At 42.0% G+C, this 24,507-nt stretch overlaps 1 protein-coding gene across 1 annotated transcript in view; it reads left to right on the forward strand.

The window, feature by feature from the left end:
- LYRM4 (LYR motif containing 4) overlaps nt 1–24,507 on the forward strand; it is a 134,999-nt gene that overhangs the window by 89,270 nt on the left and 21,222 nt on the right. The window lies entirely within an intron of this gene.

Below are 24,507 nucleotides of genomic sequence, written 5' to 3' on the forward strand. Positions count from 1 at the left end.
TTTTCCTAGATTCATACGTCATACATTCCAGGTTCTGATTATTAATTGGTGCTTTCAGCTTTTTTATTTTCCTCATTTTAAGTCATGCCCATCAGCAAATGAAGGTCTCAAAAGCATTACAGGCTTAACTTCACCAATATCATTATAGTTGACTCTACTTTGAGAAGGCAGCTCTTCTTCAGTCATATTTTAAGTGCCTTCCGACTCCGGGGCTCATCTTCTGATACTGCCTCTGGCAATGTTCTTCTTCCTTCTCGAGCTTTCCAGTAGCCGACAGTGTTTATACTGTCCATAGGATTTTCTGTGACTAATTCCTCAGAAGTGGACAACCTATTCCTTCTCATAATCCGTTCTTAGTCTGAAAGCACTACTGTAACCTGTTCACTTTGGGTGACTCGAGTGATATTTGAAATACCGCCGACCTAGTTTCCATCACCCTAGCAAAAAACTAGCCACTACAATCTTACAAGGAGCCCTAGTAACATAGTTGCGTAAGTGTTAGCCTACTAACCACAAGGTCAGCAGTTTGAACCCACTAGCCCCTCCTTAGGAAAGAAGGCTGTCTGTGCTCATGAAGATTTGTAGCCCCCAAACCTGCAGGGCAGTTCTACTCTGTCCATAGAGTTGCTACAAGGTGGAATCGACCAGATAGCAATCAATTTTTGAAAGTTTATAAATTAGAATGCTCATTTTCTAAAGCTCCCAATATTCTTCTAAGTCAGTGGTTCTCAACCTTCCTAAAGCTGTGACCCTTTAATACATTTCTTCATGTTGTGGTGACCATCCCCAGCCACAAAATTATTTTCATTCCTACTTCCTAACTGAAATTTTGCTACTGTTATGAATCGGGGGATCCCTGTGAAAGGGTCATTCAACCCCTAAAGGGTCGTGACCCACAGGTTGAGAACCTGTGTTCTAAGTGATCTCTAGGTCTAATGAAGTACCAATCAGATTACTAACACATTTTGTTCTAGAAAATGAGAAGTACATTATGGAGTTCACAAGGAAATCCAGAGTGTCAATCATAGTCAAGGTAATCTTAAATAAAAAGAAGAAAGCTGGATGCTTTTATTACCTTGTATCTAAAATCTCTGATAATTAAGGTAGTGTGTTAGCAGAGTAGACAAAGTGACCAATAGAATAAAGTATAGAATGAAAACCACTGTTTTTCCTCTTACTAATTTAATTGTATTGTTATTATTTAAATCATTTTATTGGGGGCTCTTACAACTCTTATCACAATCCATACGTCCATCCATTGTGTCAAGCACATTTTTAAAAACATTTTATTAGGGACTCATACAACTCTTGTCACAATCCATACATACATCAATTGTGTAAAGCACATCTGTACATTCTTTGCCCTAATCATTTTCAAAGCATTTGCTCTTCACTTAAGCCCTTTGCATCAGGTCCTCTTTTTTCCCCCTCCCTCCCCTCTCCCCCTCCCTCATGAGCCCTTGATAATTTATAAATTATTATTTTGTCATATCTTGCCCTATCCAGCGTCTCCCTTCACCCCCTTCTCTGTTGTCCATCCCCCAGGGAGGAGGTCACATGTGGATCCTTGTAATCAGTTCCCCCTTTCCAACCCACTCACCCTCCACTCTCCCAGTATCGCCCCTCACACCCCTTGTCCTGAAGGGATCATCCTCCCTGGATTCCCTGTGCCTCCAGCTCCTATCTGCACCAGTGTACAACCTCTGCTCTATCTAGACTTGTAAGGTAGAATTCGGATCATGGTAGTAGGGTGGGGAGGAAGCATCCAGGATCTGGGGGAAAGCTGTATTCTTCATCTCATCGGTGCTACATCGCACCCTGACTGACTCATCTCCTCCCCTAGACTCCTATGTGAGGGGCTCTCCAGTGGCAGACAAATGGGCTTTGGGTCTCCACTCTGCACTTCCCCCTTCATTCACTATGGCACATTTGTACATTTGTTACCATCAACATTCCCAAAACTTTTGTTTTCTACCTGAGCCCTTGGTATCAGCTCATTTAACCCCCTTCCTCCCCTCTCCTCCCTCCCTCCCTCATAAACCCTTGATAATTTATAAATTATTGCTATTCTGTCATATCTTACACTGTCCGATGTCTCCTTTCACCCACTTTTGTTGTCCGTCTCCCAGAGAGGAGGCTATATGTAGATCCTTGTAATCAGTTCTCCCTTTCTACTCCATCCTCCCACTATCGCCACTCTCACCACTGGTCCTGAAGGGATCATCTGTCCTGGATCCCCTGTTTCCAGTTCCTATCTGTACAAGTGTACATCCTTTGGTCTAGCTGGATTTGTAAGATAGAATTGGGATCATGGTAGTGGGGTGGGGAGAAGCATTTAGGAACTAGAGTAAAGTTGTATGTTTCATCATTGCTACTTCGTACACTGACTGGCTCATCTCCTCCCTGAGACCCTTCTGTAAGGGGATGTATAGTTGCCTACAGATGGGTTTTGGGTCCCCAATCTGCACTCCCCTCGTTCTCAGTGATTTTATTTTTTTGTTCTTTGATGCCTGATACCTGATCCCTTTGACACCTCATGCTCACACAGGCTGGTGTGCTTCTTCCATGTGGACTTTGTTGCTTCTGAGGTAGAAGGCCACTTGTTTACCAAGAAAACCACTCTTATACATCATCTAATTTATGACAAGATGGCATGGCAATGTAGTGGGAAAGTTCTCTTTATCACAACCATTTTTCAAAATGTAATATATGGGACCATATTAAAAATATAATATTAATAACAATGAAAGAATGAAAGAACAGTATTAAGAGACTAAAAGAACAAAATGGGAGAAGATTATGAGAACAGACTTATCTTCAGCCAGGTTCTCTAGAGAAGCAAAGCCAGCGAAACTTTCGTGGTGTACAGTTATAGAGATTGCCAAGGTTGAAGTTCATGGGTCAGATAACAGACTGAAGACTTCTGACTCATATAGCTGCAGAGTCTGAACTGAAGATTGACAAGTGGCAAGCTTCTGACTGAAGAAACAAATGAATCCAAATTCGACAGGTTAGGTGGTAGCCCAAAGAAACACAAGCGAGATGTCGAGCGGTATCTAGACCCAGCACAAAACAAGCAAACCTTTCACAGTGTCCAGGCAGATCACACCCCTGAAGGAACTTACAGTCAATTAACCAACTGCGCATAGCAGATCTCATTGATTACATTATAGCCCATTATGGAGGATTACCATTTGAACTGCCAAGCCACAACAATTCTGCCCAGCCCAGTTGACCCAAAAATGTACCTATCACAAGATTCATGTCCAAAATATATCAAGAAGTCCTACAAATCAATTTTTAAAGAGTAAAAGCAAAAAATTTTAAATGTACAAAACATTTGACCATTCACTTCACAAAGGATGATATCCAGATGGCCAGTTAATATGAAGATACTCTCTGTGTGTGTGTGTGTTTTCCTTACTTTTAGTCATTCAGAGACTCCAATTCTCCTTCACTACTGGCATTCTAAATAAGTATGTTTATGAAACAGTTTTATATGTGGTTACTTTATAAAACAGTATCCTGTAAATATATTGCTATATTCAGTGCATAATGTTCATGATGCCTTCGACATATAAACATGTAGAATCTAAAGAGTATAACAGCAGAAAACACCAGATGGTTTCACACATACGTCTAACCCTCAAGAAAATTTAGCCTCTCTATTAAATGTGGGCCAACAGGTCTCCCCACCTGCCTCCTTCCCACTTTTCCTCCCTCTCCCTACCTCTCTGGAATATGCTCCTTGATTAGAATCATTTGAAAAATGTAGCACATATTTTGAGGTCCTGATTTCCTTAGACTGGGCTATATCTTGGCCCTGGGGGGTGGTTCTGGTGGCAGTTGAGGTAACAGGTTAGGCTGGCATGAGTTGTGTAACAGCTAAGATGCACTCACTCAACTGCCCTGAGCAGAAACCCCAGTGTACTGCATCATCTGTGTTTGACTTGAGTATTAGTCTAGGTACTTTAGAGAAACAAATCCACAGAAACCCATATGTATAAGAGAGAGTTTCATATAAAGAACAAGCGCACATCAAGAAAACATCCCAACCCAGTGCTGCCCAAGCCCACAAATCCATCATGAACCCATATGGCTGACACCAATCCACAAAGTCCTCCTCCATCTCACAAAGCACATGCAATGATGCTGACTGCAGGAGGAAACTGAATCAGTAAACATGTAAGCATCTCAGCACTGGCAGGGGTCTCCACATGACTGCTCTAGCACCCAGGGATGGATCGGGGTAGGTCCATGCGGCTTCTTCTTGGGTTGTCTTGCAGGAAGTCAGCCTTACCAACTGAAGCAGGGAACTGGCTAAGGCAGCTGCACCCTGGTGTGACCACCAGAAAGCAAGAGACCCAGGAACTAGAAAGCTGAGGCTCACTGAGCCATTTATCCCTCCGCCCTTCAGTTAACCCACGTGTGTTTATGGGCCAGGTTGACACAATAAACTACCTCAATTTATCTGGGGAATAAAGGTAATTACTCTTTTTACATTGCCTCTTCGGGGAGTGTGGTTCCTGGGAATAATGAGCAGAAGGTGAACAGGATACTGATACCAAGGGCTCAAGTAGAAAGAACATGTTTTGAAAATGATGATGACAACATATTTTTGATACAATTAATGTACGGGTTGATATAAGAGCCCCCAATAAAATGATTTATTGAGGGGGGAGAATCTACAGAATATTACAAGCTTACTGCAAGAAAAAACTAACAGCCCTCTGAGAAGGTGGACAAAAGACCTGAACAGAAGATTCACAAAGGATGACACTCGAATAGCTCATAAACACATGAGGAAGTGCTCCAGGTCACTAACCATCCTGGAAATACAAGTCAAAACAACACAACAATAAGATACTACCTAATGCCCAGTACTGTAGTCCAATTTAAAAAAATGAGAACAACAAATGTTGGAGAGGGTGTGTTGAGATGGGGACTCATCCACTGCTGGTGGACTTGTACAGCCATTATGGAAGGCAATGAATATGGCAATACCTTAAACAGATGGGAATTGGACTACCATACGAGCAAGCAATACCATTGATGGCATATACCCCAAAGAAATAAGAAACAAAACACAAACAGATGTTTGTTCCCCCGTGATCACCACAGCATAGTTCACAATAGCATGAAGCTAAAAACATCCCAAATTCCGATCAATAGAAGAGTGGATCATAAAGCTCTGGTACATTCACACAGTGGAATACTACACATCCTTAAAATACAGCAATGAAACATCTCAACCCCCTGGAGGGATTTCGCAGACATGCTGAGTGAAGTAAGTCGGGCACAAAAGCACCAGTACTGTCTGAGCCCACTGTGGCAGGAACAAGCAGCAGAATGGGCACAAGCTCAAGCCTGCATGCCATCCAGGCTTCCAGTAGGAAACCAGACAGCTTGGCAAAGCACTGGACCAGTGTCAATGGACCAGGCATAAACCGCTCAAGTAAATATAGTGTAAATTACTTGGCCAGCGTCAACTCACAACCACTGGGATCAAATGGTCTGGGGAGAGGGGTGAGGGTGGGGGGCAGGGATGCGGTCTACTGAGTGGTAGCCATGTGGATCTGAGGTGAGGTCCCCAGGAGAAGGAGGCGGCCCTGTCTGAAGGATGAGGCTTACTGATGGGCAGCGCAAGAGAGGGGAGAGGGGTGGTCTAGTCAAGGCAAACATAGATGCATGTCTGTTGAGGGGAAGGAAGGCTGACTGCCAGGTGGGGGAAGAGAGTCTGAGGATGCCCTTGGGATCACTAGGTAGGGAGGGTCTTTAGTGGCGTGCAGTGCAAAGGCAGAATTGACCTAGGGCGTGTGGGGGTATCCCGGGAACCCAGGCAAGAGGCCATAGAACACTGGGAACTGAGTCCTGGAGCTTTGGGGTCCACATCAGGCTCCAGGGGCTGTGTTGGTGAGACCCAACTGGGTACTCTACTTGGCGAACTGGAATCTACCCAAAACACACTTGTAACCTGAGGACTTAAGCCAGAAAACACCTGGTGCCTGAGGTAGAAGGCAGTTGTACCAAAAACAGTGTACTCTTGGTTGGTGAACAAGGTTTTGGTACATCAATTAAGATACAAATTATCCTGGAAATTTGGTTATACTCTGTTTATGCTCATTTATATTAGGATGTATCTCAGAGGTGCATCACCATTGGGGCTCACTCTCTTGAAACTGTGTTATTTGTTGCCTTATTGTTAAGTAAATGAAACCCAGGGATGTTGAGCCTACAGGGAAAGACACAATAGCAGGGGTTTGGGGGATACAATAAGGAAATGATGAGAAGAAGTCTAGGAAGGAAAAAGTATGTTTTAGAAAGCATGTATGATTATGGAATAAATTACACAATTATGTTTGACATGATTGAATTATGGAATGATATATATTGGCTTCTAAGTTACAGCAAAAAAAAAAAAAATGGTCATAGATCCAGGAATGGGTTTTGCACTAAATCCTAGCTCCAGCTTAAGAACAATTAGTTCTTACATCATGGCCCTGCTACACCTTCATGAAATGATCACTGAAGATAAGGGTGCTTTAGCAAAGTGTGGTAAAGAAGCCAGATGGTGTCTGCCTATCAATTGGAATAGTGTCTGGGGTCCTAAAGGCCTGTATTCAAACAAGCAGCCATCTAAGCAAGAAGTCCACATGGAAGAAGCGCACGAGCTTGTGTGATCCAAAGATGACAATTACAAATCTGGAATATGGTGAGGAAAAGGCCTCAGAGCAAAAAGTATGAATACCCAATTTGTGGAGGTCGATGGGAGATGGTGAGATCCCAGACCTCATCTGCAAAGTACCTGGTCAGACTGAGCCACTGTCAGGGCCACGCTGGACACAGGCAAGAGTTATGATCACCCTTGCTGTCAGGCAGAGACCATTGTAATTCTTCTGGATCAGAACTTAATACTTGGCCAGTTGACCAACCTATCAGCACAACTTGAATTTGTTCTGGGCGCAAGTATCTCTTACCGGCCCCACGACAGAAATTTCTTCCCTGACTTTTGGATTATTGTTGAGGGTCTTTTCCTTCTTACGCATTATTAGTATTTTTGTCTGTGTGCTATTATGTTTTTATCCTTAGCACGATTTTGTTTTCTATTGATTTCTTTGGGGTCTCCCAGCTGTGTAGCACGGGAGGGGTGGAGGCATACTAGTAACAACGGATACAGGAGATATGGGGAATAGAGGGTCGGGGGAGGTAGGGAGGGAAAGGGGATTTCAGGAATAACTGATGGAGATGAGAGTGAGGAGGGTACAAGAGCGGATGAGATTGCAAGGCAATTCAACCATGGGCGAGGGTGAATGTTCTAAAATTGATGTGGGGATAATTGTACAATTCTCCATTATATGATTGAACTATTGAATCATATGGCATGTAAATTACTTAGGAATAAAACTGCTGGGGAAAAATTAGGATTAGAGGTAAAAAAAAAACTTGTGTTTATTTTAAACATTTCAGTAAAGTTAATATATAAGGGAATCACAAAATTTTAATTTAGATTCCTTTACTATTCAATATATCATACCATTCAATTTTAAGCAGTGGCTAGCACAAATAGAAAGGGAAACAATTTACCTCAAAATGCGTTTTATCTATTTTTTAAAAGGGATCAATATTTTCTTGTCAGGTTCAACTTCAGTAAATAGGAATTGATGAATATACCAATGATATAAATTGGTATATTCTATATTGCAATGTAAAAAAAAGTTTACATAATTCAAGTAACCTTTCATAGTTGCTTTCTTTCTTTTTTTTTACATTTATTAGGGGCTCATACAACTCTTATCACAATCCATACTTATACATACATCAATTGTATTAAGGACATCTGTACATTCTTTGCCCTCATCATTTTCAAAGCATTTGCTCTCCACTTAAGCCCTTTGTATCAGGTCCTCTTTTTTTTCCCTCTCCCTCATGAGCTCCCCCCTCCCTCATGAGCCCTTGAGAATTTATAGATTGTTATTTTGTCATATCTTGCCCCATCCAGAGTCTCCCTTCACCCTCCTTCTCTGCCGTCTGTCTCCCAGGGAGGAGGTCACATGTGGATCCTTGCAATCAGTTCCCCTTTCCCAACCCACTCACCCTCTACTCTCCCAGTATCGCCCCTCACACCCCTTATAGTTGCTTTGATGGAGATTAAAGTCTCATTTACTTTCCTCAGTACGACCAAGAAATAATTGATAGTCCTATATTTTGTGCTGTACTACTTTAATTGATTTCATAATTTAGTCCAAATGCTAACAATTGTTTTATACTCACCTATTAAAATATGTGAGATTGTAATACAAAGATTATATACAACAGTTTGAAGACAATATAATACAGAAGTCTAAAATAAAAAATAAAAGACAATTTTTAAAGGTAAATCCTACTAATGTGTCTCATAGTTTTTTCCTGTGTTCTATATTTTGTTTCTTACTTTTTACATTTATCCTGCCAACCAAACAGCAAATGGAACATAAATTTTATAATCTTTTATTTATAACCTGATTGTAACCTTTATCGTATTTCATCATTCACTAGAAAACTGGATTATAATGTTATTATTTAGTCAAACACATAAATTTAAATTCCATGAAACAATTTGTAAGAGTTTGATTATTTACAATGTCTTAATTATTTTTAGCTATATCATCCAGAGTGTTTCGAGCAGTTACACACTTGGCTGATAAACGGAGAGGCTGCCTGAACTGACTAGCCACACCATAGGAGAAAAGACTTGGCAAACTGTTCTAATGGGAAAAGGAAAGCTCAAGTCCAGGCTGTAACTTTATATGATGTTGATATGGTGATCAATCATTACTGAATCATACTAATTCGCTCCCTTTCATGCTTTGGGGAGGTGTGTGGCTACAGGTGATTGGGAAGCAGAAGGAAAGACAGCAAAGGTCGCCTCTGATCAGGCGCCATGGGGTGGCTTTGCCATCTCCTGACTTGGTTGGGAACCATATCTCTTGCATCATCACCAAACCCATTGCTCTCAACTCATTTTCAGCTCGTGGAAACCTTTCCGCATTGGAGGAACTGGCCCCAGAGAGTTTTAAGGAAACAGACTTTTATGCACACCTTTCTCCAGAGGAGCACCTGGTGGATTTGAACTGCCAAATTTTCAGTCAGTGGCTAAGAGCATTTACCCACTGAGCCACCAAAGCCTCCTTTGATCAGTACTGTGATCTCTATTTTGAGCTGAGGAAATTAAGGCTGTAACCAATCTAAGAGCTGACCCCAGGCCGACCAAACTCAGAAATGCATACATTTTGGTACTTTTCTGAGAACTTAGAATACAGTTGAGAAATAGGAAAATATTACACGAACCTGAGGAAATAAGTATTTAGTGATAAGAATAGGTGTAAATTGGAGGGGGGGGGACAACCCAAAGTTAAAAGCGTCCAGCAAAATAGAGATGACTTATTTTTGGAGGCTGGTCACTAGGACCACTTCTTCACTGAAAAACTCTCCCATGGCTGAAGTCTGAAAGAGGGAATTTGAGGAGGAAAGAAGAAAGAATGGCATTGGAAGGGATACTCATTTGAAGCACACAAAAAGTGCAAAAACACAGACAAGAGAAATGAAGACGTGAGAAGGGAACACCGGGAAAGTTAAGTTCAGCGACTTTGTCAGCCCTTAACTAAACGGACCTTTTTCAGTGAAGAAGTGGTCCTCGTGACTGGCCTCTAGTGAGTGAAAATAAATACTTTTGAGGTTAGTAGTATGGTCTACATTTGACTAAGAAACCTAAATCTCTGCAGCAGGCTGTAACTCTTCACGGGAGTAGAAACCTTCATCTGTTCCCCAAGGCGAGGCTGGTGGTTTCAATGGGAACCCAATGCGTTCATCACCGCCCCAGCAGGGCTCCTCCCATCTTTGAAAGGATGGGGACATATCCTTTTGTCCCACGGTTCTGCTGTGAGTCCAGGAAGGGTGCAGCGATGCCACACTTGACTGCTCACTTAAGATCAGTAGTCGGGACCCAAGATCCATGCAACAGGAGACAGTCGGCTTCCTTGGAAAGGGGTGGGAGAAGAGGAGAGTTCTGCTCTGCCTGTCGGGCCTCTGTGAGTTGGAATTCACTCGACAGATGACACTGGGTTTGAGTTTGCTGGTTCTTTCAGACATGGAGTCAGAATAAGTCCTGGGCTTCTACAGCATTATTGCTGAGTCGGTCTACAGTGTTATATGGAGCTCCCTCTGCTATTTAATTCCACTAAATCAAGTTTTAATGTTGACTCAATAGGCTGTTTTGTGAACTTGCAAGATTTAATGTATGGAATAAGATCCGTATTTCTGATCATTACTTTGAGTTGGAGAGGTCAGTAGAAAGTCAGTTAATACTTCCAAACTGATATTGATTAACATTAATGATGTGAAGATTTAGCTTATCTCATTTACAGGGAATGGTTTATTCTATAGCTCTGGTGAAACCTAAAGCCCCAACATTTGTGCTAGCATTTAGGGCAGTGGTTCTCAACCTGTGGGTCACGACCCCTTTGGGGGGGTCAAACGACCCTTTTATAGGAGTTGCCTGATTCATAACAGTAGCAAAAATACAGTTATAAAGTAGCAACAACAATAATTTTGTGGCTGGGGGTCACCACAACATGAGGCACTGTATTAAAGGGACACGGCATTAGGAAGGTTGAGAACCACTGATTTGGGGGGTTCTTCACTGGGTTTAGAGCCGATCCAAAGTATTCTCTCTATCTCCATACTGTGTGTTCTCCGGGATTCTTGCTACAGTTTGATTTAACATTTTTATCTGGGATGTTCAACGTCTAAGGGACAGCTCCTCTGTGTCCCTTTTTTAGGATTACTGGAATCCGTGTATCTTTCTGTAGTCACAGAATACATGCGCATCTCATTTAAGTGCTTGCCAACAGCTCTAGAAATAGCAGTAACTCCTGACATTTTCTGAGACACTCACTGCTGCAGTTCCCCAATTTTTGAGGGTACAAAGATGAAATTGATAAGCACCCTTGTTGAGAACTGTATACTTATAAAGAGTGTCAAGTTTTATTTCACTTGGACTTGTGTCACCTTCGTTACTCACAAGGAAGGAAATGAGTGTGATTGGTTATCAGCTCTTTTTATTGTACATGTTATTGTGGCTTCCGTGAACATTTACAAAGCTAGTTTGTTTCCCATGTGACACTTTATACACTTCTTCCCAGGGGTCCTGTTTCCATTCAGCCATGTTTCCTGACCCTTCCTGCCTTCTGAACTTCGGGTTTGTTGTTGTTACTTCTGGTTTTATTTGGCAAATACTGCCCTTTTGGTCTCTTAAGATTTTTTTCATGAACTTTTTGAAGACACTCCTCCCTCTGCCCCCCTACAGATGCGTAACCTATGTGTGCTTGAGTGTCACTCCTGTCTGCCATCCCACACCTGCTCAGCTTACATGTCTTAATTTATTGTTACCGCCGTGATGGTATTTCATACTCTAGTGCACCTCCCAGTGTGCCCTTTGTTTTGATTTTGTGTTGTGCTGACCGCCCCTTTATTGTTTATTGCCTTTCCCTTTGCCCAACGTATCTGAACATGTCCTAATTTTGTCATTATAGTTAATTGAGTGATGTTGGCTATATGAAAGGATTTCCAAAAGTTCATTAGCAAATGGAATTTTAAAAGAATAGACTTTGTCCAAGCAGTTTTTGAACGTTGATGATGAGATGTCATGGTCATTTTCTCTTGGGTCTGTTTAATTTAGGGCCTCTTAGATGGGTCTGTTCTCCTTTTAAATGATGGAAGGGAAATTTTCTTCCAATTAAAAAAATTTCTGTGCACTGTCTTTTATTCGTCCTCAGTGTTCTGTAATTCTGATCATATTCCTCTTAAGTGGTCCCACATGCCTCTTAAGTTTTCTTCATTTTTTTAATTCTGTTTTCTGTTGATTTGTTCTTTATTTCACTGATGCTGGCTTCCACTCATTCAGTCTTATTTCTTTGTTCTTCCAGGATGTTACTTAGTTCAGAAGTTTGTGGATTTCTAATTTTTTCCGTGGTTTTTATCTTTTTTTTGGTCATTTGATTCTTGTATTTTTCCTGAGTATTGTCAAAGTTTTGTCTGTATTTCTCTTGGTTTTTTTCTTTGGTTTCCATGATCTCTCAGAGGGCCCTGTGCATGCCTTTTGAATACTGCTATAGTTTATTGTGCCAGCCTGGCCGATAAACACAAGTAGGATTAACTGAAGGGCAGAGGGATAAATGGCTGGGTGAGCCTCACCTTGCTTGTTCTGTGCCTCAGTTTAAAGGGCTACACTACCTGTGGGATGCCTAGCCTGTGGACTGTGTCGCTGTAAGTTGAGGTCCCTTTAAGCCCACACGATTGGAATGTTCATCTCTGGAGCTGGGGACCGACAGTTGATGACAGTTGGGGACCTGCCTTGCTGTTTGCTGCCTGGGATATATAGCCCAGCTCTCTCTACAGAAGGGGACTGGCAACTGGTGGCTCTCAAGCCTTAAAGGACTGCTAGTGTCTCACTGCTTTATAATTTAACTGTTAATTTCTTGTATTATCTATCTGTACATAATTTAATGGTTCATTTCTTGTATTATATCTATCTTTATAAATATATTTATATATAATTACTAGCAATCTGGTTTGTCTCTCTAGAGAACCCTGTCCAACACAAATACTTTATTAAATAATTTCTTTACCTTTTCTTCTCATCACAGAGGTTTTCAGGTTCTTTATCTCGGTCACTTGCTAGAGCTATCTTGGCCTGCTTGTTTGGTGATTGGGTATTGTCTGTTGTTTCTGAGGCATTAAAGTGTTATATTTTTTAATTGTATGTTGTTTGCTGCATCCTAATTTTTGGTTAACTTTTATTATTTATGTATCCAGGTAGGCAGGACAAGTGTGCTACTCTGGTCTCAAGTCTGGCTACAATGTAGTGTTTGTCCCCTGACTCTGGGTGGGCGATTGTTCTGCGTCAGACAAGATCATCTTCTTTCCGTGCTCTTTGTGACCTAGTGCTTTCCTTTTTTCAGCTAAGTTCTAACAGTTCAGTGTAATGGCCAAAGAACTCACAGGCAATGCTCACGATGATAAGGTTTATTATGAAAATTAACAGATTAAAATTCAGGTGGAAATGATCAGGCCGTGTTTTGTTAGGACATGCTATAAAGTTTCTGTCAGGTCCACTAATAAATGCCCAGAGGGCCTGGCATTCTGCGGAAAGCCTCAACCCAAAGGTATTCCAGGTCCGTGGGTTAGTAAACCCAGCTTCTCCAGTTACCACTTTACTGACTGGATAATACAGACCCAAACTATCCTATGCAGCTGGCTCCTATAAAGACCTATATTCTTTCAGGCTTATAAGCTGCGTAAACATAAATGTAAGTGAAAACATGAGTTAGCGGATGAGCACTAAGCACAGTGTTCAGTACCCAGAGGCACCCCACTGCACAAGCCAGCCCCTTGCCCGAAAGCACTCAGCTGTCCTTGCTCTGTGGCCTGGGAAGTCCACGGCTCTGTCTGTGCTCTGGCTCCTGTTCAAGGGCTACTGATCCTCTGTCACCCCTGATAGCCGAACTGCCCTCTGGATCACAGCGGGCCTTTGCCCAGGTCCAGAGGACGTGCTCCCCTCCTGGTTCTTGCTTGTTGTGAGATCCCTTGTCCTGCTTCCAAGAGGGCTGGTTTGATCCGCAGCAGGATGTCAATCACTATTTATCCTGTTAACAAATGCTCCCAACTGAATCCTATCAGTATCTGCCTCCATCTCGGCCTACCCAGCCACATTGGAAAAGATCAGTTGGTGGGCGTTACAGACACATGCTTAGAAGAGCCATATGAAATAGTTCCCTGCCCTGCAGTGGGGTAACAGCTAGGCTGTGAACACCCTATACTCATCTTGTAGAAAAGCTGTGATTGGCTTCACCGGGTTACATAGTTTCCATGTCTAAGAAATGACATAATTTTCTCCCTGCTATTGATTCCCCTAGTACTTTATCATCTCTGGGTGGCTCAAAATATTTAGCACACTGGACCGCTAACTTAAAGGTTGAGCTCTAGTGCACCCAGTGGAGAATCGGGAGAAAGGACTAGTTCCAAAAAATCAGCCATGGGAAACTCTGTGTGATGCATTTCTATGGGTTCACACGAAGGCACCGTGAGTATGCATCAACCCTTGGCAATTGGTTTGGTTACTGGTTTCATTACTACGCGTCAGGACTGTTTAACATGCCATTTTAGCTACATTGGTCTTCACAACCTTGTGAAGTGGGTCCCATTATCTCCGTTTTATTAAGGAAGGACCTGAAGTGAACTCAGAACCCCGGGGACCCACCTAGTAAATAACAAAGCAGTACTGGAGCCCTAGCACCCAGACTTGGTGACACACACAAAAAGGAAATCGGTGTTGCAAAACCGTAATCCATAAAGAAAAGTGATGGAGCAGAGAAGGCTTGATTCACTTATCATTAGAAACTGAGAAGATAAAGGTGAAGGGTGGAATTCCTGTGTGTGATTTATGCCACCAATAATAGTCACCTCTCTACCAGCGTGGGCATATTAAACTTTACTGATGCACTACGACTTTTCATCCTCATCATGGAACAGATGGACAATGGCACATTATGGCTTCTCGATTCCCTGTGATAACGTTAGGCAAGAGTGAGCAACATGAATGTCAGCAAGGACACAGGATCTTGAGGGGCATTCCATTGTACTCTGCTTCTGTGCATATGTAAATACTGAGCAGTTAACATAAGAAGTTTTGGGGTTTTTTTACTATTATAAAGCTTTTGAACATTAAATTTAAGAGATAAATGTTTTACTTGTAGGAAATCATTGGTAGTATTGGCAAATTTAATACTGTGATGAGCTACTAGGGTAAAACGAGCAGTCATACTGCTTATTAGGTGTGTGTCTTACCTGTCTGATTTTAAATGTAATTGCATACCTAATTTTAACATTACCAAATATGTATCATTTGAAGGGGACATTGGCTTTAGGTTTTCCATTAGCTTGGGATTATAACTACAGCTAGGAGAAAGGTCTGACCTGAAACTGGCCAAAAACCAAACCCACTGTCAATTCACAGCAACCCTATCAGGAAGAACAGAACTGCCCCATCGGATTTCCAAAACTAATCTTTACCGAAGCAGAATGCTACACCTTTCCCCTACAGAATAGCTGATGGGTTTGAACGCCTTTGTGTAAGTAGCCAAGCACTTTCGCCACTGTACCACCAGGGAATCTTTGGGAACCTCGCCACTTAAGCTGCCTGCTGATATAAAGAACCCTTTGATAACTTGATTTCCACAGCACTCAGGGAACTTCATGGTTGCTCTCCGCCTCCACCCCCACCCCAGACCATACCAATCTTTTTTTTTTTTTAATCATTTTATTCGGGGCTCATGCAACTTTTAACACAATCCATCCATCCATCCATCCATTGTGTCAAGCACATTTGTACATTTGTTGCCATCATCATTCTCAAAACATTTGCTTTTTACTTGAGCCCCCGCATACCAATCGTGTTAGACTAATTTTTATTATCTTGGACTATTTAATTGCTGAATGAATTAGGTAAATCATGCAGCTAAGAGTTTCTTTGTAGTTTCTGGGCTTTTTATATTTTTTTTCCATAATGAAAGTCTCTCTTGAAAAGCATTACGAACCAGCGGTGTGAACTCTGACTTTGAAGGAGCTTGAGTCTAAGAAGGTGTGAATGCCAGCTGTATGACACTATCTGACCTTGGGTGAGCCACTTAAGGTCTCCCTAATCCCTGTTTCCATGACTCTAAAATAATGAGGCAGACGCCATCCTTAATACCTGCCCTCTCAGGACCCTGGAAGACTTACTGAGCTGATGGCTGTAAAATATCATGAGTCTCGGGTTGCAGGACCCGTCGCCTGAAACACCATTGTTGCGATGCTTCTGTGTTAGCATGCTGTCCTACGTGGCATGGTTTCTTCATTTCATTATTGTCACCACACTGGCCCTGGTGGGGTAGTGGTTACATATTGGACTGTGATCTGCAAGATAGGCAGTTCTAAACCACTAGCCACTCTGTGAGAGAAAATGGGCTTTCTACTCCTGTACAATAGTTACAATAGTTTCAGAAAGTCACAGGGGCAGTTCGACGCCAGCCCATAGGGTTGCTATGAGTTGGCCATTGACTTGATGGCAATGAGTTTCCTATTTTTTCTTTTTTTTGGAGTTCCTACTTCACTTTATTTTTTAAAGCTGGAGGATACCACACATGTTAATGAGGTTCTTTTGAATATTAATTTGCTCTCGGGGCAATGCCTCTAATCGAAAATTAATTTGGTGTCATTCGTTGTCCTAAAAATATAATAAGTGGTACTAGATTATGGTTTCAAGTATAGTTTAAAAGTATATCAAGCCAGACTCGTATCCAAATATGAAATTTGCTTACCGGGTCTCTTCTGGATGATTAAGAAATGTATATCTGAGTTCTGAAAATAATCTAAAACCCACATTAAATTGTATGCCTCAAAGTGCATTATAAATCACAAGTTAGTTTAATGTGTATATTTATAGATTAATTAACAATTATTGCATATCATATAAGTATCTGGGAAACAATGTCAAATAAGAAGTTATTCACTTCAGTAATTATTGTTGGTATAGTTTTGAGAGAATTGATGTCTTGGTTGCTATGAAGATTGTGTGTGTGTGTGTGTGTGTGTGTGTGCGTGCTTTCTCACTTGATAAAGAATGTTACCTGTCAAGTAATCATAACATTTTTCACAAAAATAGCTTTCTCATTTTTAAAGTCAGATTTTAGAACATTTAGAAGTCACATGGCTATGGTCCAAATGTATGCAGCAGTCAGGATTAAAGTTCAGACTGCTAAGTCTTCACCAGCGTTATTTCAGCAGTGTGAAAGTAGACATGTGTTACACTGCAGCTCTCTGATTACCAGGGTTTTTAAAGTTCTTTTCTCCATCTTTTACTCATTTATTCATCATATTGTTGTAAGGAGCTATGGAGAACATTCCAACTCTTCTAGGACAGAATAGAATTGCCTATAGGATTTCCTTTATGGGAGGAGCCCTAGTGGCGTAGCTGTTATGCTTTGAGCTGCTACTCACAGGGTCAACAGTTCAAAACCACCAGCCACTCCTCAGAAGAAAGATGAGGTTCTCTACTCCTGAAAAGAGTTGCAGTCTCAGAAACCCGCAAGGGCAGTTCTACCCTGTCATATAGGATCGCCATGAGTCAGCACTGATTTGATAGCCATGAAAGGGAGAATCTTTCTAGGAGCAGACCACCAAAGCTCTTCCTCAAAGCCACGAGGTGGGTAGGTTCAAACCACCACCTTTGGGTAGCAGTCAAGAGTGCCATTGTGTCACCATGGTTCCTATCCATTATTGAGTTGCCTAGTCAGGTGCAGTGCAGGAGTGCAGACATGGTGCTTGCCCTCACAGCTCTTACAGTCAGAGGGAGCAAATATTAACAAATAAACAAGCAGATGAGTGTAGCCTGGCAGCCATGCTAAGTGCTAATAATGAGGGTGCCTGAGAGGATTAAGGGGACACTAATCAAGGATGTCTTCTTTGAGAGAACCACATTTATCTAGACCTGATTGGTAAGAGGAGGCAAGGAGTTTGGGGAAGAAGACTGTAGACTTCCCAGTGTGAAAGAACTTTAAAAAAAAAAAGCTTAAAAAAAAGGCATTTAATATAAGCATCACTAAACCTCTTCAGCTGCTTCTGTGATTGTCTCCTTACTACCTCAGCTTCCAATTAACTTATTAAAACAGACTCTTACAAGTTTAGCTCATTAATCATACCTAGAACTTCTAGAGCTCTGGGGAGAATTGGGCTTGACAAACTACCACACTGTGTGTGGAGTATAGGGGTGGGGTGGACAATGAAACCAAATTTAACCCCCATTAACTGGATAGACTCCTGAGAGTTTCACTACACCGAGACCGTTTCTGACTGATTTCTGAATTTCTGTATCTGTTTCCTTTCTTTCTCCATGCAGCAATGAAAAGGAATCCATCTATAACCCAAGTGGTCACATGATTATGCAAACCCAAGGCTTTTTTGTGTGTGGTATAGCCTAAGGCAACGTCTTCTGTTAGACCTTGTCATCCCATACTGTCAACCACAACCTCCCAACCTCACCACTGATTCCAGTTCTTAAGCATAGGAGCCAGTCATCAACTTCTTTGGTCACTGGCATTTTAAGTCAAATCCTGGAGTTGTTGTTGATTTGTTTTTTTAATTTGGTGGTTTATAGGTACTTCAATTACATATTACAAAAAGGAAGGGAAATTCAAGTCAAAATGCCAGCAGCTAGGGTATGGCTGTGCTTATTTGCTTCTGGGAAGTAGTTTAGCTGGTTAAAAAAACTACCAGCATCCTCTTGTTGTGTTAAAATAATAAGATGAGTGCATATAGATTATAAATGTATGTTTGAATGTATCACAGCAAAGCCTAGCTGTTGTCTGGTTAGCAACTGTGTTTTACAGTAGAAATGGAAAGTCCCTGACAGGTGTCTGCCTTTCCAGAAGGTCCCTACTGCCCGACTTTCTTCTCCTTTAGGCACATTGGCCAACATTGTTAGAGCTGTTTGGTTGGCATGTCGATGTAGACCATGATGATTGGTCTAGCTTCGTTGAGCTGGATGCCATTGGGCTCGAGTGGGACTGGCCTCTCCTGAGGGCTGCCTGAGGCTGAAAAACTTGGGCTCTGTTGGCAAGGGTAGAAAGAAAGGCAGCTGTGAAATTGAAAACGAACAGTCTCGGCCACAGTCGTTCTCTGTGGGACCAAGGAACTTGCATTTTAACAAATGGTTTCTGGGCTACACTTTAGTGAACCTTGATCTTAGAAGGATATCAACTTCAAATTCTTTTTCAGTAGTTGGATTTGGTTAATTTGTGTTGTTAGGTGCAATGGAGTCACAGTGACCAAGTGCATGACAGAACAAAACACCCCCTGGTCCCATGCCAACCTCACAATTGTTTATATGTTTGAGCTCATTATTGCAACCGCAATGTCAGTTCATCTCCTTGGGGGTCTAACTCTTTCGCTGCCCCTCTGTTTGACCAAGCATGATGTCCTTCTCCAGGGACTGGTTTGTCCTGATAACATGTCCGAAGTACAAGACAAAGCCTTGCCGTCCTTCTAGCTGTACGTCCTTGAATACAGATACATTTGTCCTTTTGGCAGCTCATGGTATTTTCAACATTCACTACCAGCACCGTAAGTCAAATACATCCATTCATCTTCAGTCTTCCTTATTCAGTGTCCAACTTTCACATACATCTGAGGCGAATGAATATACCATGGCTTGAGCTAAGCGCATCTTAATCCTCAAAGTAACATCCTTGCTTTTCAACACTAAAAATGGCCTCGTGCCACAGATTTATACAATGGCAATGTGCCCTTTGATCTCTCGACTCCTGCTTCTATGAGTATTGATTGTGGATCTAGGCAAGATGAAATCCCGACAACTTCAGTCTTTTTTCCATCCAGTTGTGAGGATTTGGGTTTTCTTTGCATTGAGTTGTCGGCCATATGGAAGCCTGAAATCCTTGATCTTCGTTAGCCCCAGTGCTTTAGATCCTTTGTACTTACAGCAAGCAAGGTTGTGTCGTGAATTGAACAAGGAAATACTGCCTGAATCTGGTTAGTAAGCTGCGGTAAAAAAATCACATCTCAGTCTATAAGACCTAATAAAGGCAGCATCAACACCCACCCTCTCACTGAAAGCAAGGGGTTCTCAGCAGCAATGGAACTTGACTTTGATTCCACACTCAACTCTTCTTCCACCACAGCCACACTGAAATTCCGCAGGGCTTTTGTTTCTGTTGTGTGTGTGCTGCTATGTCTGAACATTTGAATCGCCTCCAAAGGAGCCCTTCATTACCTTTTCCCTCTTTACCTCCTCCCCGGCTCCTGACACCCACTAATTTGCTGTCTGTCTTTTTGGATTTGCCTGTTCTCTGAGTGTCGTGTAAGTGGAACCATATGGTATATGTCAGTCAGAGTCGGGCTTCTTTCACTCATGATGCCACGGCTCATTCATCCATGTCATAGTATGCTTCAGAACTTCGTTTCTCTCAGTAAATGAGTAATATTCCATTGTATATATGTACCTGATTTTGTTTATTTGTTCATCAATTGATAGACATTTAGGTTATTGTAAATAATGCCACTATGAACATTTATGCACCAGTTATTTGTTAGAGTCTCTGTTTTCAGTAATTCTGATTGTGGCTTTGATTTGCATTTCCCTACTGACTGATATCATTGAATGTCTCTTTATATACTTGTTGGCTGCTTTATGTATATTTTGAACGAATGTGTATTCAAATGCTTTTGGCATGGCATTTTTAGGCTACACCCAACTTTGGCTCATTTTCAGTGGTCAAGTACAAAGTAGATATCCATTGCTAGCCCACAGTACAGCCATACGAGTTACTAAACTATTGAGATAGTATATTCTTTTGACTATCACTACAGGTTGAATGTGTTTTGAAAATTAGAATTCTGAAATTCTAAAAAAATGCTTGACTTCTTACGTCGTAACATCTTTTATCCTACATGGGCTACTAGGAGGCCTAGTGGCATACTGGATTATGCATTGGGCTGCTAACCACAGGGTCAGTGGTTTAAAACCACCAGTCACTCAGTATAAGAAAGATGAGGCTTTCTGCTCCCATAAAGATTTACAGTCTTAGAAACACACAGGGGACAGTTAGTTCTACTTTGCTCTATGGGGGCAGAGTCTGAATCAACTTGACGGCATTGGGTTTAGTGTTTAGCTTTGGGGACCTGGGCTATTTAATTGTATCCAGCTGTTGACTCTGGTCTGCCACACCCTAAGGCATATTCAGGCTCTTGGAACTAGCAGTGAAAGGACAACCCCCCCGCCCCCGCCCCCCCCACACCCCCACCCCCGCTTTAGAAGTGGATTGACCTAAATGAAGACAGGCATTTTAAAATAAAATGTAGAAGTAGAAGGGAGTCACTATTACTGAATGTTGCTGTCAGTTGAGCTGTTGCAGTTTTAACTACGAGGTCAGTGATTCAAACCCACCAGCTGCTCCAGGGGAGAAAGTGAAGCTGTTTCCTCCTATAAAGATTGACAACCTCAGAAACCATATGTATGATCACTTTGACTTGCAATCAACTTGATGGCAGTAGGTTTTGTTGTGTTTGGGGGGAACTCTCCAACCCCATTTTGCTACTATAGCAGTCTAGTGCCCACACCCATTGCCTAGAGTTTTCCAGAATCTTCAGCTAAAGATTAATCCATTCTTTCCTAGTCTCCTGGCAGAGTACCTTAGTCTTTGTACTCAGTCCCCCTACCTTTGCCATTGACCTCCTTATCTACCATTTCCTCTGTTGGGTTCGACTTGTGTTCACACCCTACCCCTTCTCGAGCTACCACTCTCTGCCATTAGACACTTAGGCGACCACAATGAAGAAAAGTTCCTTGTGTTGTTGCACGGTAATCTGAACCTTCAACGAAAATGCACCCAGGCTCCTTCAAGTTCCAGCTCTGACCCTAGCCTTCACCTACGCTGCCTAGTCCTCCCTGACCACACCAGCTGGCAGTGAACACCCAGACGCAGTTTAACCAATACCATCGAGAAACAGGTGTCTGGCCCAGCTTCTCTCTAGCCCAGAGGAGCTCTGTGCATCAGTGTGATGGGTTAGTGAGTCACGGCTACATGAAGAAGTCCTAGGCAGTCTCATTCCACAGAGCCCTCCTGTCAGTCCTGGGCTTTCTTTACACGTACTGGGTAAGCCGTTCTGGCGCTGGGATCGCATCAGGCTTCTCCAGCATTTTGCTTTCTCGGTATGAAGTGGCTTTTCTGGGAGAGAAGCGATTTGATAACGAGCTTGTTTGAGCCTTGGGAATTTGGATTCAGAAACTTGGAAGTGGAGCTCAGCTGCTAGTGGAAAACACACTGTGAATGTTTTATTCAGCAATGCATATATAACATTGAGCAGGAACCAAATACATAAATCACTAAACAATAGCCTTTAAAACCATCCTTTCAGCACTTCCAAACCGCTGCTGGAACTGCTTACAAAGTCCTCTATTGCCCCCTGCTGGTCAAGTGGGTTATTTTGCTGCTAAATTCCTGCTCCTTCATGCGTTGAGGTCCCTTGTTCTCTTTATAGTCAGTCCTTTAGCACTCGGGTTGCGCTTGTGTAAAGTTTTAAAGGTCTCGTGCCTTGAGGGTCAGAAAGGAGAAGATCATATTCTGTAAAATCCTGGCAGGAGAGACATCACAAAGCCAGTCTCTCCACTTTGGATTTAACCCGATCCTGTGTACGAACCCAGGCCCTCTGAACTTCACCCCGTCCAGTTTGAATCTCACAGCCAAGGACTCCACACTCCGTTTGTCGTCAGTGTGGGGCTCCTGTAAGGCTCCATTTCTGAAACTCAAAGTCAGTGTGGTGACATGGGAGGACTTTGGAGTTAGAATAGCTAGGTAAGAATAATCATTCTGTATCTTACCAGCTCCTGTCACTTAGAACAAGTTCCTAACTCTCTCCTAGATCCAATTGCTTAGCTGATAACCAAGTGGTTCTAGTTCATCTAAGAAAACCCTGGCGATTTTCTCGTGGGAAAAGTAGTCGTTGAACGTCTTGTGGGACACAGTTCTACTATGACGTATGTGGTGTCTCCATTAATTAGGGTCAGTTCAATGGCAACTGCTTGTTTGGTTGTGCTGTTCTTCTTCATGCCTCAGCCTTTCCATCTCTCGGATGAAGACAGATCAGACTGCCTGTCTCCTTAGATCATTGACAAACAGTTGACTCCGTTACATGTGCAGCCCTCGGCATGAGTGCCGGGAATTTAGAAGGTACTCGGGGAATATTAAATATCATTATTCTTTTTAGATTAAACTTCCTCAGGCTTTATAATGACTACTTTGAAGCATTTCAATGATTACCTGAGATATGTCATTAAGACTTTTAAAGTATTAGTGTGATTAGGGAGAGCAAAAACATTGTACGTGAGGAATTAATCTCGCTTCTGGCTTTTAACTGTCCGTAAGCATCTCCACCACTTGCTTCTGTTTAAGTTTCGGAGAGCTCGTCTCGCTCCTGATTTCGTTTTGTTTTTCCCTGTGGTCTGCATCAGAAAGACCAACATCAGAGGCATCAGCTGATGTGTTTCTTGGTTACATCTGGGTGTTTGCTTGGGCTGGGCGTGAGGGAGACATTAGGATTCTATAATGTAACATAAATGTCACAATATCCAGTCCTTATGTGTTGGTAAAACCACGCCCTATAATCATTCAGTAGTCTTACCGCTTCCAAATCCTTCACGTAAGGAAAACAAATGTGGTTTTTCCCTTGTGTAAAATATTGGCAGTTGTTTTCTTTGGTCATCACGGAGTTTGCTCATGACATTCACTTATAGGCCTACCTGCCTTTAGTCTTTTTAACTCCCGAAAGGCAGCATGATTGCATTTTCCCTATAATTTACATATCCAATACATTTTTCCTACAAGTAAACATAAGTAACATGATTTTGAGAGGTCAAATATTCGACAGATAATGTGGGTGATTTTCTGCAACAAATATATCCTTAGATGTTTGATGCACAGACTCTTAGGTAAGTTCATGCTCAGTGAAGTAAAATGGCAGTTGGCAGCCATTAATATCTTTACATAGATTTGTTTTCCTAGAAGGAAAAAGTTCCAGGTGACTCTTTTTTTATCTACTGCAGATCACCAGGCAGTCATGTGTCTGGATTTCTGCCATGATTGGGCCTGATAGCATAATTTACTTTGGTGATTGTTGACCTAGAGAAGGCACTGGTTTCCAGGAGATCACAGAATGCCCTTATTCTGCAACTCTATGGCTGTGTCATGGACCACGCCCACCTCACTAGTAACTGTAGGCGACTGCTCCCTGGATATCAATGACATTGTGCAACTTATTCTCTTCATATCAGCAGGCTCTAGAACATTCTACTCGGTAGTTATGATTCCCAGAGGAGAGGTATTGGCTTGATAGTGTATCAACAACTTCAAGACACTAATCCTGTGACAATCCCTAAGTCCTTCTCATAAAAAAAAAGTTGTTCTTCCACTTAAAAAAAAAAAAGGTAGATAAAGTGTAATTCCCTAGTTGTAACATTGTGCTGTACATGTAGAAATTGCTGGTTCAGCCTGTACTTAGTGAGCATGAACCACCCATACAGCAGTGGAGGCTTGAATTGTGTTATGCTGCTGACGAGTTTACAGCAGAACTTCCAGACGAAGATTAGGAAGAAAGGTCTGGCATTTTCTTAATGAAAACACAGCCCAATCGTCAACTTATCCTGGGGATGGCACAGAGCTAGGCATCATTTAATTTTATTGTGCATAGGTAGGCATGGGGCCCCACTTGACATAGGCCAGAGATTACCGTGGGGAGAAGCTAGAAGGGTATACAAAACCACTCTGTACCACAATTTTCAAATTCCTGCAGGCATTTATGTTTTTCAACATGAGAAGTTAAAGCAAAACAAGAATGGCGAGCCCAATCGAACATAATATGCGC

This window comes from Tenrec ecaudatus, chromosome 7, assembly GCF_050624435.1.
Source record: "Tenrec ecaudatus isolate mTenEca1 chromosome 7, mTenEca1.hap1, whole genome shotgun sequence".
Classification (NCBI taxonomy): domain Eukaryota; kingdom Metazoa; phylum Chordata; class Mammalia; order Afrosoricida; family Tenrecidae; genus Tenrec; species Tenrec ecaudatus.